The sequence below is a fragment of the Ursus arctos genome, unplaced genomic scaffold (genome assembly GCF_023065955.2).
Source record: "Ursus arctos isolate Adak ecotype North America unplaced genomic scaffold, UrsArc2.0 scaffold_31, whole genome shotgun sequence".
In the NCBI taxonomy this organism is placed as follows: Eukaryota; Metazoa; Chordata; class Mammalia; order Carnivora; family Ursidae; genus Ursus; species Ursus arctos.
This window is the reverse complement of record NW_026622997.1, coordinates 2,319,598-2,333,978: the sequence shown is the minus strand read 5'-3', so window position 1 is coordinate 2,333,978 and position 14,381 is coordinate 2,319,598. Positions and strand designations below refer to the sequence as shown.

The window sequence follows — 14,381 nt, the reverse complement described above, 5'->3', positions numbered from 1 at the left end:
GTGGAGAATTGGTCTCATTGTGGACATTGGTATTTTATTTTATTTTTTAGAGAGACTTTTATTTATCATCTCATGGCTATCCTTTTTTATTGCCTAAAGTATCTTCTGGAAAGCCGCTTCGTGTTGTAGAATTCTGGAACGATCTCACATTGATTTAGTTTTTTCCTGCTTTCGGGAGCGCAGCAGCCTCGGTGGGAGCGAGCTCCTGTCTCAGTCTGTTCGGGCTGCTGTAAGAGAACCCTCTAGATGGGGTGCTTATGAACAACACCTAGTTATTTCTCACGGTTCTGGAAACCGGGAAGTGTGAGATCAGGGCACTGGAAAACCAGTGTCTGCCGAGACCTCGCTCCCTGGCTCACACTCAGCCGTCTTCTCTTTGCGTCCGCACGCGGCAGAAGGATCGTTTTCAATACCGAATGTCAAAGCAAAGTGCTCAGACCCTGCTCAGACCTCGGCCCCTGAGCTGTCCCTGCTTCTCGTTGTTCTTCTCACGGTGTCCCTCTTCCTCGGGCCTTCCTTCCCCCTCGTCTCTGCCTCTGTCTCTGGGTCTTGTCCCGTCTCTGAACATCTTCATTTCTGTCTCTCTGTGTCCCAGTCCATCTCTCCATCAGTGTCTCTCTTCTCCTCTCTGGCAGTCTCCACCGCTGCCGGCTTCTGTCCCCCATCCTTGGTCTCTGTGTCGCCTTAGTCACGTTCTCTCTCATCCGCTGTCTCTGCCTCTGTTTCCCTCTCCTCAGACTTGCCCTGTCTCTCCTTCGCTGCTTCTCAGTCTCTGTCTCCCCGAGGCCGGCTCCGTTTGTGTCTCTGACGTTCTTCCTCTCTGTTTCTCTTCCTGCCATTAAATCTTTGTCCTTCTCTCTCTCTCTCTCTCTCTCTTTCCGTCTTCCTTCCTAAGCCTCCACTCACTGTCGCTTCCCACCACCGGATGCCGCTCTGGCTTCCAGCTTCCAACCCTGGGGGAAGCCATCCTGAGAGGGACGCCCCGGGTTCTGGGAGGGTGGGCTAATCCCAGGGGTGCTGCTTGGCCTGCTCCCAGTGGTGGCCACGGAACAGCAAGAAGCAAGTCAGGGAGACAGCATGTCTGGGGAGCTGGGAAGGGCAGAAGTAGAGACAAGTCAGGACAAGGGAGGGGTAAGGGCAGCCACAAGCGCACTCTCCTGTGAGGAAGTCCCTCCTTGCCTATCTTGACTCCAAGCCTGAGGATGAACTCTTTTCCTGCCCAGAGCTCCCCCAGTCCTGTTCGGAAGGTGCTGCCCCGTACCGCTTACTGACCCTGAGCCATAGCCCCTCGCGCTGGGCTCTAGCCTCGGTGCCTCCCTTTCTGTGTTCAGCACGTGCACCATGGGCGGACACATCGTGGGCGCTCAGTGCCTGTTGGGAAATGAAAGGATGAGGTCTGACCTCAAGTCTTCACACACTTGGTTTTCCTTCCGCTTGGCCAGATGCAGCTTCCCTCCGTCTCCTCTGCAAACTTCTTTGCATCTTGACATCTGAATGCATTTGGGTTTGACGCGAGGCTCTGTTTCCAGCATTCTCGGAGCCCCCGGCAGGGGGTCTGCAGCACCAGGCTGAGCGTCAGGTGTACATCGGGGGTGCATCGTGGCTCTGGGGTGGCCTGAGTCCCCAGGCTGGCTGTCGACGACTGGGCAGCCCACTGTTTTCACCCCAGATTGCTCTACAGACAGCATTACTGTCTGGCTGCATCAGTCTCTATTACAAAAGGATGGAGAAATCTGAGGTGCTCTCCTTTCCTGGCCTCCTTGTCCCATACTTGGCCCCTGGTAGCCATTCTCCACCTGGCAACCACAGTGATGCTTTCAAAAGGTAAATCGGGTCATGTCACTCCTCTGCTTAAATCCCTCACATGGCTTCCTACTACAACTAGAATAAAGTCTGAATTCCTCCCTTGCCTACAAGGCCCTGGATACTTGACTGTTGAACCCTTCTCTGAACTCAGTTCCTACTACTCTCAACACTGCATACCAACCACATGGCCTCTTTGATTACTTAACATCTGTAGCCAGTTCCTACCTCAAGTCCTCACATTGGCTGTTCCCTCTGCCCAGAGGGTGTTCCCTTTAATGACCTTTATTTATTTTTTTAAAGATTTTATTTATTTATTTATTTGACAGAGAGAGAGAGCACAAGAAGGCAGAGCAGAAGGCAGAGGGAGAAGCAGACTCCCCAATGAGCAGGGAGCCTGATGCAGGGCTCAATGTGGGGCTTGATCCCAGGACTCTGGTCATGACCTGAGCCGAAGGCAGGTTCTTAACCGACTGAGCCCCCCAGGTGCTCCTTTAATGACCTTTAAATGACTTCTTCTTTCTTAACATTCAGGCTCAACTCCAATGTCACCTCCTCCAAGAGGCCTTTCCTGACTGCTCCCAGGTCCCAGTCACTCCTGTCACGTTGCTTGTTTTATGTACTTCCCAGCCACAAGCACTATCTGAAATGACCTTGTTTTATTTTCATTTTTGTTCAGCCCCTCTGTACTAGAACGCCCGGTCCCTGACAAAGGGACGTGTGCCATCCCAGCAAACACACCCACATGAGTTCCATGTTTCACGACCTCGTCAATTTTCATGTGAACTCTCTTTTCCAGAAGCTCAAAGGTTGTAAAATTGGATCAAAGATCGCAAAACGACTTCTCAGGACCCGGAGGGCTGGTAAATTCGCGGCTCCCCTGCCCTCATGTACCAGTTACGCTCGGTATCCTAGAAGATACTTGAATTCTAATGAGGACAAACAGTTTCAAGGAGTGTAGAAGCGCGTGCTCTGAAGACCCTGGTCTGCCTCATGCCAATTCCACCCTTAAACATGACCAAGTGGGGCTTCTTTCCGGGCGGTCTGCTTAGGGGGTTCCTCCCCCGGTGCGGATGCAGGCATAACCTTGTCCCCAAGTGAGAACTCCAGGGGCCTTGTGAAAGCGCCCAGCCCATGCAGCCTTTCCAGACCATCCTCCCAGCATGACACAAATCTCTCACATTGACTCTAGAGAAGAACCAAGGTGGAGGACTAGTCTACCTGATCCAAACATTGCCTATAAAGGGCCAGTAATGAGGACAGTGTGGTTTGGGCATTACATGTAGACCAACAGACCCATGGGGCAGGACAGAGTCCAGAAGTAGACACACACACACACACACACACACACACACACACACACGATCAATTACTTTTCTACAAAGATGCTAATGCTAATCAGGGAGGAAGAAAAGTCTTTAAAACAAATGATCCTGGAACAACCAAATGAAGTAGAGACCTTCTCTCAATCTCTTTTGCCAACTTCTTTGAATGGGTCTGGGTTGGGTGCTAGCCTGCTTTCTCTTCCCAAGCATTCTCTGAGCTCCAGAGCTTGGGGGAAAAATTTAACCTCAGCCCTACTGACACCGTCCTCGAAAATTAATACAAGTGAATCATAGATCTAAATGGAAAGCTTAAACTATATAATATCTAGAAAAACAGAAAAATTATTTATGACCTTGTAGTAGGCAAGCATTTCTTAGGAAAAAGAAGAGTGTAAGATACATAAAAAGGGATACATTGACATTATCAAAAAGAAAACTCCTCGTTAAAAAAAAATCTCATTAAAAAACATTAAGAAGTGGAAAGACAAGGAAAAGACTGGAGGAAAACATGCACACCACAGACATTTGGCAAAGGATCTGTGTCCAGATTAAAGAATTCCTGGCAATCAATTTTAAAAAGACAAGCGAGTAACAAATGGGTAGGAGAGAGGAAGCCCCGCCCGGCGACTTTGGTCAGAATCTTTTCGGGTCAGAACTGGGATTTGAGAAAGATGCGCGAGAGGAAGCTTCGTTCATTCAAACCTAAAGTTAAACTTCTCTCCTTTTCCCCATCATCCACGGTGGGGGAGGGCGAACTGGGAAGAGTGCGGGGATTTTTTTTTTTTTTTTAAGTGTTCATCTTTCGTGGGTTTTGTTTTGGTCTCCCCTCCCGCCCTCCTCCCCTCCTCCCCCCTTCCCTCCTCCACCCTCCCCCTCCTCCGTTTGGAAGAACCCGTGGTGCCCTCAGTTGTTGCTTGTCTTCAGAACAGAGGCGGGCCACGGCGGCAGGTGGCCGGTTAGCTCAGTTGGTTAGAGCGTGGTGCTAATAACGCCAAGGTCGCGGGTTCGATCCCCGTACGGGCCACATCGGTAGCTGTTTTACCATTTCTGTGCAGAGTCCCCACGGAGCATCCCGAGACCACCACTACCGAACCGAAATACTTGTGAGGGCTCGGTGACCTGATGTCTTGTTTGTTGCTGTCTTTTTTTAAGAAGTAACATACGGACGCTAAAGTGGACAGTATTTTTAAAGGAAATTGAGCAAAGAAGGGCGGCTACAGTTAGACAAGAGCGGGATAGGAAGAGCTGGAGAATTTCCTGTTTTGTGTTAGAAAAAAACTGAAAGGATTTTGGCTTATATTACACTTTCAGCAGGGACTAAGAGGGCTTCTCACGGTGGCCGGTTAGCTCAGCTGGTTAGAGCGTGGTGCTAATAACGCCAAGGTCGCGGGTTCCAGCCCCGCACGGGCCATTGCGTCCATTTAGACGCTTAGTTTCTGAAAAGCTCGCTTCTTAACGTTAGAGCTTAGATACCAAAATCTTGATATATTCAGAAGTTGAATCGGAAATGTTCTAACTTTTTGCATCATTGATGGAGGGAATGTGCACAGGGGGAGGCTTTGGGAGACTTCAGAGCACGCGGGAAGATGACCTCCGTAATGTTCAAACTAAGCACGTTCTGCCTCAACTGTGAGCATTAAAAGAGCCCCGAAAGAAAATTATGTATGATTTAACATTTTTAAAAATCTCTCCACTCTTTAGAATGCAATAATTACCTGTTATTCTGTGTCTGGTACATGCCGGAGATATATTGTTATGTGAAAAAAACAGAATCCAAAACAGTTTGTGCACGATTTTGATTCTTCTATTTTAAAATCAGCTTTACTATGAGATGATTTAGGTACAATAAAATGCACCCATTTTAAGCACAGAATTTGACATATTTATACAGGCAAGTAACAACCACCGTGAAGTAGAGACCGTTTCCATGATCCCCAAAAATTCCTTCGCGCGCTGTGGTGGTAAGAACAACGCGGCCCCCCCCCCCCCCAAGATGTCCCCATCCTCGTCTCTGAGCTCTACAAATACGCTATAAAGGGACTTCGCACGTGCAGCTAAGGATCTGAAGAGGAAGTGATTACCCTGAATTATCTGGATTGGGTTCAATGGAATCACAAGGGTCTGTGAGAAGAGTCAGGGTCACAGAAGATGTGACCCAGAAGCCGAGGTTGGAAAGACGCAGGGCTACTCGCCAAAGAACTCCAGCGGCGTCTACAAGTTGCACAAAGCAAAGGAACAAATTTCCGTCTGGAGCTTCTGGAAGGAATGACCCATTTTAGACTGACCTCCAGAACTGTAAGATAGTAAGTTTATGTTGTTACAAACCACTGAGTTACTGGTGATTTGTTACAACCGCAAGGGGAAGCTGGTACACCCCTTCCCCTGAGTTATACCCTCATCCCGCCCGGACAACTACAGATCTTCTCTCTATCGTGATGGTTCTGCCTTTTCTGGGATTTCTTATAAATCATAGACTATATATTCTTGTGTTCCTGGCTTCTTGTGCTCAGCACAATACTTCTGAGATTCATTCATGTATCAGTAGCTTTATTCCGTTTTATTTCTGAATCGTACTCCACTGTACAGATACATCACCCTTTGCTTTCCATTCGCATGTAAATGGACATTTTCACTGTTTTCATTTCTAGCTATGAAGAGTGCTGCTGGGAAGATTAATGGAACAAGTCTTTGTGTGGACATATGTTGCATTAGTCAGGGTTCTCCAGAAAAAGAGAGGGAGAGATTTTAAGGAATTGGCACAGGCCATTGAGAAGGTTGGCGAATCCACGTCTGCGGGCAGATCAGCAGAGTGCTAACCCAGAAAAGAACTGCTGTTATAGCTCCAGCCAAAGGGCAGCCTGCTGGCAGAATTCCCTCTTCCTCAGGAGAGGAAGGTCTTTTTTCTTTTAAGGACTTCAACTGATTGGACGAGGCCCACGCACATTGTGAAGGGTAATCTGCTTTACTCAAAGTCCACTGGTTTATTTTTTTTTTAAGATTTTATTTATTTATTTGACAGAGAGAGAGAGAGAGAACAAGCAGTGGGAGCGGCGGGCAGAGGGAGAGGGAGAAGCAGAATCCTCACTGGGCAGGGAGCCCAATTCAGTGCTTGATCCCAGGACCCCATGATCACAACCTGAGCTGAAGGCAGATGCTTAACATACTGAGCCACCCATGTGCCCCAAAGTCCACTGGCTTAAATGTTAATCTCATCTGGAAAATATCTTCACAGCAACATCTAAACTAATGTTTGACCAAATATGTGGATACTGTGGCCTAGCCACGTTGACACAAAGTTAACCATCACATATGTTTTCATTTCATAAAATACCTAGGAGTGGAATTGCTGGGTCCTTTGGTCAATGTGTTTGACTTTAGAAGAAACCACCAAATGTTCTCCAAAATGGTAAAGCCATTTTTCATTCCAAACAATACTTTAAGAGGGTTCCATTTGCTCCAAACTTCTCCAACATTTGATATTGCCAGACTTTAAAATTTTAGACAGTCTTTTTCTCTTGCATTTTTTTCTATGTTCAACCAACTTTCATTTCATTTCTTCCCATTTTTGTCCATTTGTTTTAATTTTTTGAATTTCTAACTTAATGTGATTTTTTTTAAATCCAAAAATGCTTGTTTGAAAATGTCTCTTGCAATGACATGGATGGAACTAGAGGGTATTATGCTAAGTGAAATAAGTCAGTCAGAGAAAGACAATTATCATATGATTTCACTCATGTGGAGTTTAAGAAACAAAACAGAGAAGCATAGGGGAAGGGAGGGAAAAATAAAACAAGACAAAATCAGAGAAGGAGGCAAACCATAAGAGACTCTTAATCATAGGAAACAAACAGGGTTGCTGGAAGGGAGGTGGGTGGGGGATGGGGTAACTGGGTGATGGGCATTGGGGAAGGTACAGTGATGTGATGATCACTGGGTATTGTATGCAACTGATAAATCACTGAACTCTACCTCTGAAACTAATAATACACTATATGTTAACTAATTGAATTTAAATAAAAAAATAAATAAAACTTTGGGGCACCTGGGTGGCTCAGTCCGTTAAGCGTCTGCTTTCTGCTCCAGTCTTGGTCCCAGGGTCCTGGGGTGGAGCCCCACATCGGTCTCCCTGCTCATCGGGGAGTCTGCTTCTCCCTCTCACTCGTCCTCTGTGCTCTCTCTCTCAAATAAATAAATAAAATATTTTTAAAAATTAAAATTAAAGAAAAAGGAAAAAATAAAAGGATCAAAAAGTGAGAATTTCTTAATTACTAAAAGGAACACACATTGAACAAGTATGTAATGTTATTTATGTTCACTTTAGTTTATTGGTGCAGCTTATCTTTTCTTTCAGTACATGAGATTCCATGAAGTCTTAAAGTGATAATGTAAAATTTTCTTTGAGTGTTAAAAAAGGAAATTATTATATGTCATCAATATTTCTTATATGAAAATAATGGCTTAATTTAAAATGGCTCTTTATTCAATACTCATTATATGATTAGTACTTATAGCTGCTTCACATTATTGGGAAATAATACATACATGAAAATAGGATTATCAAAATGTATTTGTTCCTGAAAAACACTACACTTTGCAACTAGGTTAACTAGGTGAATACTATACTTTTAAACTAGGTTACACTTTTAGAAAATCTTTTTTTATAATATTTATGCACAAGTGGTTTTTGATTTTCAGAAAAGAAACTTTGTGTTAATTTTAGGTATTTTCTTCAGTATAAAATTATAGTTATTAATACTCAATAATGTCATGACATGAATTTGTAAATTTGTTTTCATATATTTTCATTCAAATTGCTTTTGAAATGCAAAATAAAAGAAAATGTCTCATTCAAATGAGAGCTGTGTTAAATTTTTCTGCTTTTTCATTTTTGGAAGAATTTTCAACAGCTAAAATATTTTGATTTTGTGTTTTCTTATAGTTGCTTTGTATAAAGTTTATTCAGATATTGTGTGAACAGATTTGGGATAATTTACACAATTCCTAGTTCAAGACCAACCTCTTCTATCCCTACATAAAAATGCAGTAACTTTAATAGATGTCTTTGGGAGCGGGGTAGGGGGTCCACAGGGGCAAATTTCTCTGTCTTCAGATTTCTGTCTCCTTTGATCTCGCAGGATTTTGAATCCCTTCTTCATGTTTCCTCTACCGTCCAATCTCCAAAGGGATCTTCTCCCTCTTGTTTTCTTTTCACCCAGAGGTCCTTCCTTTGTGCGGCTACTGCCGTATTTCTGGCTGACATCCAGTTTCCTTCCTTGTAGACGGTGCCTTCATCTACCAGGAGCCCTTTTCAGTGTCTTCTCACTCAGAGTGGAATTCTGTTCGACGGGAGGGAAATTTTAGCTGATTCTTAGGATCTCAGTTCCCATTTTCTTACTTCTAGATGGATTTCTGGACCTTCCTCATTCTCTGCAAAGACTTGCTTTTGGGAGCTCCTGAAAGATAGGTCTGCTTGGATTGGGTGTTTATAGTTGTCCTTACAAGTAACCTGAAGTTTGCGGTGCTCTCTCTTCTAGTCGGGGAGACGGTGTGGTTTTATTGTTGTGCGCGTGTGCTTTAATATGTTGGGAAATTCAGGTCTGAGCAATTATTACTATCCTTGGGTTTTAAATCACTACCCAAATTATGAAACATCAAAAATTACATGGTGCTTTAAAAAGGAAAAAAAAAGTGTGTTTCCGTTTTATTTAATAGTGTCAAATTTTCTCAGATGGCAGTGTAGCAACTTTCTGTCTACAAGCACGCGAGTGTTCATGTTTCCCTACAAAACCACAAAAGAATGTCTGATCTACCTCCTTAAAGTCTGATTCTGTGGGAAACCACACATGTCTAATTACATGAAAACTGGAGTCTTCCAGTTTCTGAGATCAAACACGTGGGGTTTCCTTTAACTACATTTCTCCACCTCTGCTGCTTAAAATTGCCAAAGTAGATGCTTTTCTGCCATTACAAATCCTTAACATTGTAACTACTATGGATTTCGTGTTGATCAGGCCTTGCTTGTAAGTGTTCTCTCCCTGGCCATCATAAAAAGCAGAGAAATCCTCTGATAGTGCAAGCCAGCCCGCCCAATCAAGTGAGTGTCCAGAAGGGGAAACTGAGGACGCAATCCACTGGGCCCTAGGTTATCTCAGTATGTGGAGGGAAAAGGAAAGCTCCCTGAATTTCTTTTGAATGGAAGCCAAAGGTAACTTCATGGTTCCACTGGGAATCGAACCCAGGATCTTCTGCGTGTAAAGCAGATGTGCTAACCACTACACCATAGAACCTGAAGATGACCCATTTTCCCAGGTGCTCTTACTAGAATCAAGGTGAGACAAGAAGACCAAAATTTGGTATAGATTGTTATTATGACTAAGAATTAACTCCTGTGAACTTGGCCCAGGGGGGATGTGTGGGACAAATGAACTATCTGCATCTCACATACACAAGCTTGAAAGTCGTAATGAGTACTGTGACTTCTCCATTTCCATTCTCCTGGACCACTCAATCTGGCCCACATTTATTGTTTTTCTACCCACATTGATTGAGAGCTTACTATACTCCAGACACTTTTCAAGGGTCTGGGATAGAGCAGTACATGCATGGTTTAAAAAAAAAAAATCCCTTCTTGAGATGACATTGTGGTACTAGCCACTAAAAAAGTGCATTTCTATTTCATGGAAACTATCCTTGAATTTAGCGGCAGTCCACATTAACTCCCCCTTTGCCCCTTGTCCTGAAACTACTGCACATTTCAATTCACCAGATAAAAAAATGCATTCACTAAGATCACTATCAAGCCCATCATAAATATCTAGTATTACTATGAAATTAGCTTAGAACTTGCAGACCTCTTGAAAGAATCTTGAGGTTGTTTAATGCTTTGCCTTACATAAGAGAGAGTTAGAAGCCTGGGTGTAACCCAAGTGTCTGTGCTGTTGAGCTTGTTTCTTTGAGCTCCCGTAGGCAGAAGAACATGCCTGAGCCAGTCTGCTAGTCCCATGAGGAGAATGAGACTCACACGGAACAGAGTCCACTCTCCCTCTACCCCAGTCTGAGTCTTTATCAACTGATCCTCGATGGTTCAGCAAGTGCAGCTGAGATCACATTTATCCAGTTGGGTCCAGCCTGCACCAAGTGACCCGGGGCCAACCAGTAGTCTCTTGGGAATAGATAACTATGTTTTATGTTGATGATCTCTGGGGTGATTTCTTATGAAGTGACAGCGGATTGACACAGAAGGAGACAGAATTTGAGAATATCCTCTCTGAGATGAAGGCATATCCATTACATATCACGTGTCCACCTGTTCAGCCATGAGCCACTGAGTGATAGAGACGCTCTCTGTCTCTCTGTGGGAAATTTCCACTTAGTGTGGAACCAGTATACTTGGCTAACTCTCCAATCTGGTCCCAGATAGAAACTGGCTTTTATTTACCTCTAGGATATATATTAAAATATACATAACAAAATGAGACAAAGCCATTAAAAGAAAACTATAGACCAACATCTTTCTTAAACATAGCCACAAAAATCCTTGAACAAATATTGGCAAATCAAACTCAGAAATACATAAAAAGGGTAATACATTACTACTACACGAAGTTGATCCCAGTCTGTTTTAACATTCAAAAATCAATCAGGGCAATTCACCATATTTTTGTAATTCATCATATTAATAGACTAACTAAATACAAAAAACAGTATGATCATATCAATAGAGGCAGAAAAAGCATTTAGTAAAATTCAGCATCCATTCATGATAAAAATTCACAGCAAACTAGGAATAGAAGGGAGCTTTGCTTCCTTAATCAAATAAAGGATATCTACCAAAAAAAAAAAAAAAAAGGAAAGAAAAAGTTACAACCAACATTATACTTAATGGTGAAGGACTGAATGCTTCCTTCTAAGATTTAAATCAAGGCAAAAACGTCTTCTTTCTCTCTTTTCCTGTCAAGGAAAGCCTTAGGGGTCTTAGCTACCACAATAAACATAAGTGCAGATTGAAATGGAAGAAATATGCTGTCTTTACTCAAAAATAACATAATTTTCTCTATGTAGAAAATCCCATACAACCTGAATGGACATTTTTCCGAAGAAGACGTCCAGATGGCCAACAGACACATGAGAAGGTGCTCAACATCGCCAGTCGTCCTGGAAATGCACATCAAAACCACGGCGAGATAGCACCTCACACCCGTCAGAAGGGCTGGTATCAAAAAGACAAGAATAACAAGTGTTGGTGAGAATGTGGAGAAAAGAGATCCCTCATGCACTGTTGGTGGAAATTTAAATCAGTGCAGCCACTATGGAAAACAGTATGGCGGTTCCTCAAAAAAATTAAAAATAGAATTACCATACGATCCCATAATTCCCAAATGAAATGAACACACTCATTTGAAAAGATATATGCACCCCTATGTTTATTACAGCATTATTTACAAGAGCTAGGATATGGAAGCAGCCCAAATGTCCATTGATAGATGAATGGATAAAGAAGATATTACACACACACACACTAGAATATCACTTGGTCATGGGGTGCCTGGGTGGCACAGCGGTTAAGCGTCTGCCTTCGGCTCAGGGTGATCCCGGCTTTGTGGGATCGAGCCCCACATCGGGCTCCTCCGCTATGAGCCTGCTTCTTCCTCTTCCTCTCCCACTCCCCCTGCTTGTGTTCCGTCTCTTGCTGGCCGTCTCTATCCTGTCAAATAAATAAATAAAATCTTAAAAAAAAAAAAAAAAGAATATTACTAGGTCATAAAAAATGAATCACCATTTTCAACATGGATGGACCAAGAGGGTATTATGCTCACTGAAATAAGTCAGACAGACCGTGCTGAATTCTTACCTTGTCTTTTTTTTTTTTTCTTTTTCATGCCTTTATTTGCCACATTGTTCTAAAATAAATAGTGGCAAGCATTTTTCCTTTTCGTAAGATAATGCTTTTTTTTTTTTTTCTTTTTTTTTTTACAATAAGAGTAGCCAAAGACGTGATGAAGTCCTCACAGGTAGTCCAGCATATACCACGTTCCAAAGTGAGCTTTGTTTCAAGACATCCATATGACAAAAATAAAATTAAATTGTGGAGAGGTGTGAGTCAGCAGGGCACTTTTCCCTGGAGGGGGAAGTCGGTTTTTTAGAGTGAAAGTCTAGGAAAGTCTGCGGAGGCTGTAATCAATGTGGTGGAAGTAAAACTGCCAAAGTGGAGGCAACTTGAACTTCAGACGCTATAGTGAGAAAGATGAACTTGGGAAGAGCAGGGCTGCCCGTGGAGCCTCAACAGAGGCCCAGACCAAGAACACCCACAATCTCATCAAGAGAGTTCCCACATCCCCAGAAAGATAACATAGTGTGTAAAATGTACAACAGAAGAGAATGCAGTGCCTTATTTCAATAGTGCAATGTACTTAGAAAGGAAGAACACATTGAAAAGGAGGATGGACTGGTTGTAAACATCACTGCATTTTAAAGAGTTAAAATACCCCTGTACCTACATCTCCTGCCAATCTTTTCAGCCGGGCTACGTCGTAATACGCAAGAATGAGCGTCATTTAGCTAGTGCTCAGCCTCGCTTTTCAAATTATTTGCTTTTTGTATATAATACTACCAGGATCTCTTAAACAATTGCATTTTCCCTTTATGTATTAGGGATTCTTTCTCTTGTGTATTTTTATTAGAAGTAGTTTCTCTACTTGCTAGTACCATTTATTATAAAACTTGACTACTTAATATAAATCAGCTAAAGCAGTTCTGTTCAAGGGAGACCTATAGTTCAAGAAACTTCTGAAAAAAACATTAAATATAACTACTTTCAGTGTAGATTGGAATGTTGAAAGTTTCTATTGAGGGTTCTTATTTTTCCTGTGCATCTAAAAATTTTAGATGTTATTCACCAGCTGTAAATACTTGCATGTCTTTGGTGCCTATTATATTCAAGAATGCAGCAAGGGAAGTATACTAATGTAATTGGTTTGGCCTCTCTGTTTGCAGTAGAGTTTTAGAGATAAACACATAGGTTAGAACACCATGATATTGAATTGTTACTTAATTTACCATATTAAATACATGTTTTCTCCCACACATGTCATAGTCCACTGAAAATACGCGAATTTTCTCCTCCGCTACAATTTTTTGCACGCTAGAGCTCTTTCTTGGTTAATTTCTTGAACGATCGTTGGAATAGCATATGTGCTATCGTTTTGCAGTATTTGATCTGTTTAAATTAATAGAATGCCAACAAAATAAATAAGTCTACTTGAGAGTTACTGGTAGGAATTAAAAACTGTAAGTCTTAATTAAGGATTCATCCACATAATCAGGAATATGAGAAATGAAATTTAGGTGGAAGTACAGAGATCAACCAAGTGCAAAATAATATTTCACAAGCTCAGAAGTAGACAAAAAAGAAAGTATGTACACAAGCAAAAAAGACCTTCAGGGAACTGCACCCGTCCTAGCACACGTAAAAATGTCCTAAAGGATAACACAGACTGTTTTTTATTACGAAAGAAATAAATGAATGTGGATTTTGGAAACAGCATAAGGCGAATTGGTCTGAGCCTTGGGATCACACATTTGAGTACCTCCTGTCTGTCTGTATTTCGAAACCATTCGCCTCTTCCTGGACTCAACAGATGGTTTCTAATGAAAAAGGCATTGTGAAGGTGTTTCCTGGGTGAGGTTCAGTGACTCAGTGGGTATGTCATCTAAAAATCAACCAGACTTTCCAGATTCAGCAACTGGCTGCTTGCTTTTGTCCTTTTAAAAAAATATCTTTCTTCCTGAATGATGTTAAGCGATCAGGGAATAACTTGGAGAGGAATTGCCTGAACTCTTCCCTCATCTCTCCTGATGCTGACCCCAACGAACAGTGGGATGTGAGGTTCACACACAACCAAAGCCTCTCTTAACCCCCAGACCCACTGGTTTCTGGTTGTACAGGAAGACAACGAGCACTTGATTTCCCCTGCGTCAAAAGCATTTACATTTATCTACACAGGAGGCAGAGAGAGGTGGTGGAATGTCCTGATTGTCGTATTTGTATTTATAGGCTGGTATTTACCTTTGCAGGTGGTTGATTGCACACTTCCTACGGCTTGTACAAGCAGCGAGGGAACAGGGAACAGTGCTGAGACTCGCCGTGAGTGGGGATAATCAGATTTGCCTTTGCCCTCTCCTGCTTCATCTGACTCTGGACGCTCCTGATTTTAAGTCTCAACCCTTGGTTTCTCGTTAGTCACTTTGTTCTGT

The 14,381-nt window shown here is 42.7% G+C and overlaps 3 non-coding genes across 3 annotated transcripts; 2 read left to right on the top strand and 1 right to left on the bottom strand.

The window, feature by feature from the left end:
• Positions 1 to 4,078: 4,078 nt before the first annotated feature.
• On the top strand, positions 4,079 to 4,152 carry TRNAI-AAU (transfer RNA isoleucine (anticodon AAU)). The gene has a single exon. It is a non-coding gene; the product is annotated as a tRNA-Ile (tRNA).
• Positions 4,153 to 4,465: 313 nt separating this feature from the next.
• On the top strand, positions 4,466 to 4,539 carry TRNAI-AAU (transfer RNA isoleucine (anticodon AAU)). The gene has a single exon. It is a non-coding gene; the product is annotated as a tRNA-Ile (tRNA).
• Positions 4,540 to 9,342: 4,803 nt separating this feature from the next.
• TRNAV-UAC (transfer RNA valine (anticodon UAC)) lies at positions 9,343 to 9,415 on the bottom strand. The gene has a single exon. It is a non-coding gene; the product is annotated as a tRNA-Val (tRNA).
• Positions 9,416 to 14,381: the final 4,966 nt, after the last annotated feature.